A 2,736-nucleotide genomic window follows, 5' to 3' on the forward strand; every position below is an offset into this window, starting at 1 on the left:
GGGACCTATCCGGTACTACCCGAGAACCATAATCTTTCTTAGGAACAGCTTCTACAGAGATTTGATTGAAACACCCAGGTGCAGCATCACATTTGACACCTGACGAAGGTACAGCCCAACTATGAGGTACATCAGCAGGTGTTACAATAATACGTATATGAGTTTTGTCCGGTACAACCACTCTATTGTCCACTATTCCTTGCATCATAGGTGTTGCTGCGTCTTGAAATCCTAATTGCCATGATTTCACTGCCTCAATTGTGAGGAATAGCCATTCTAGAACAATCATTTGGGTTGGTTCATTCTTTAACTGCTCCGCCCCCCCCAAAAAAAAGAAGAGAGACTTGTTCTTGCTCTCCCAATTCAGGAAGACGTGAGTTGTGGTTGGTTGTTGACCAACGGAAAGCATGGGAGAAAGAAAAAGATATCGTGATGTAAGTCTGTCTAGACGGAGTGAGAAGCTGTGAAGCTTTCTCCAAATACCAACTCGGCGAACCAAAGATCGGAGAGGACATCATTGAGAAAAGGTGCGGGCAAGGTCGAGGGCGAATCGGTTGAGGTGTTAAGGGCGACCTCGTGGGTCGACAAGGAAGAAATCTAATCGATGATCTCTTACGCAATTTATAAATGCCTCTCTTTTTATGCATTTCGTTGAGATCAGAATTCGGGTATGCTTTCATTCACATCTGATAACTTAAGAAATGGATTGATGCATAGATCGGACCCTTCCCTAAAGCTATTGACCGAGTCAGGCATCTATCGCTCCCATCTCTTCTCTCTGCCCCTTCACTAACTACGCGCATACTTACTTTCGATCCGGCGTAGTGAAACAGTAGCTAAAGAAGAAGTACGACTTTGATGTGTTAAGAATACGCCTCTGGTTCTCAACTTAATCACCCTCCACCCCTCATGACTCACGCACGTCACACTGTCTAGATCTCTAAATTTCACATTGAGGAATTCCTAACTCTGTCCACAAAACTTGAATACGAAAAAGATCCACAATGCCATCATTGTATGGCCAATAGTAGTACATGACTTGACTTGGCATCTTTCCTATCTTTCTCTTTCCCCATAGATTGATTATATTTAACAACACCGAAAGCGATTCCATCACAATGATATCCCTTTGGTTTGGTTGGGTAATGGCTCGCATCTTTCCCGCCTTGTTCGGTTTCGGTATCCAGTAGCGGGACATGGGCGAGAACTTGAACGTAAAGCTCATTAGCTTAGCTTTTAATTCGCCTATTTCTTGACTGGAGTGCCTCTCTTGATAGAGCGGTTTCATCTCCCATAGATAATCCATAATTAAGGCATAGTTTCGTCATTAACGGCATTCGATTAACTTCTTTTCCGTCAAGGAACTTATCCCGAACGCTTTCATACACTGTTTTTCTGACATGGGTTGACATCGCCTTAGATTTACAGTCCCTTCATTCGCTCCTCATTACCGGAGCGGTATACCAATAAAAAAAATAAAGAAAGGGTATCCTGCCCCTTCCTAAATCTCGACACCCCGAGGAGGATGGGGCCCCCGTTCGCTAACCCCTTGATCCTTTCTTTTCTTATTTCTTTTCTTTATTATCTCTATTATTCCCTTAAGAATAATAGAGATAATCAGCTCTTTAGTTGAAACTGGCTGCTATCTTCCTAAACAGGAAAGGGGGAAGAGCTTCTATTGAATTTCTTTGAGTAAGGGCTTTCTGAAAAGGCGTAGCTGCAATTGGGCTTCGGTTTGTACTTGAATCGATCTTGCCTTGGTGTTGCCCGAAGGGCAAGATTGACCTTTCTCCTCCGTTAACAGACTAGGCTAAGAAAGCAGAAAATCCCGATCTTCTCACCATTTTTTTCTCTTTGCTTTGAATAGCTATCGTACTCAAGGGATGAAGGAATGGATGCAGACTAAGAAAATTTTTCAATCGATTCAGATTTAGCATTCCTAAATATAGGACCTGCAACGGCAGAGACTTTTTTAGCTCTTTCACTCCGTTAAATAGTTACTATGTTCGGAATCATAGCAGGAAAGACGAGCTAAGCTTGAAAACTTCTAGGCAACAAGTCTTTGATTCGATTGATTTTCACTCTTTCATCCAAAAACTCTAACTAGTCCATCAGCCAAACCCTTCCACTATTCGTCCAGTGAAGAAGTTAGGCATATGTAGCAAAGGAAGCAGTCCCATGCCTAAGGGACTTTTTTTCAATGGAAAGAATAGGCTTGGGCTCACCATCCAAGCTCCCTCCTAGAACGGAAATTGGGCTGCAGTTCTGTCTTTCCTTAGAATCAATATCGTAGCGTAGAGTAATCACAGAAGTCAAAGTCAGACAAGAGTTTACTAGGATTTTGAAATCCGTTGATTGAATGTCTATTACACTTTAACATCCTAGGAAGTTTTAACTGTTGTTTCATACCAAGGGAATTCTATAATAAGTGCATTTACCCTGAATCAAGAAATCCCAAGATCTCTCGAGAAGAGGAAGAAGAGTTGGCAGAGATTCTCTCAACAATAAAAAAGAAGAAGCAAGAATATAATCATTGAATTTCAATGCTCGGGCCGGGGAAGCTTTATTTGATGGCAGCTAGATGGCTCTGTAGCCTTTTCCGGGGTAAGGAAATCTTGATTCAAGGGCATGATGGAATTGATTTAAGTAAGAGTTGCTCCGTGGGAAGATATTTTCTCGATTGTTTAGTAGTCAAGCAATCTCCGAGAAGAGTTTTGCAGGGAAAGCTGCTTTTTT

Source organism: the organism of the source record quoted next, unplaced genomic scaffold, assembly GCF_019419815.1.
Source record: "Pyrus x bretschneideri cultivar Hongxiangsu unplaced genomic scaffold, Pyrus_bretschneideri_v1 Contig23, whole genome shotgun sequence".
NCBI classification, from domain to species: Eukaryota; Viridiplantae; Streptophyta; class Magnoliopsida; order Rosales; family Rosaceae; genus Pyrus; species Pyrus x bretschneideri.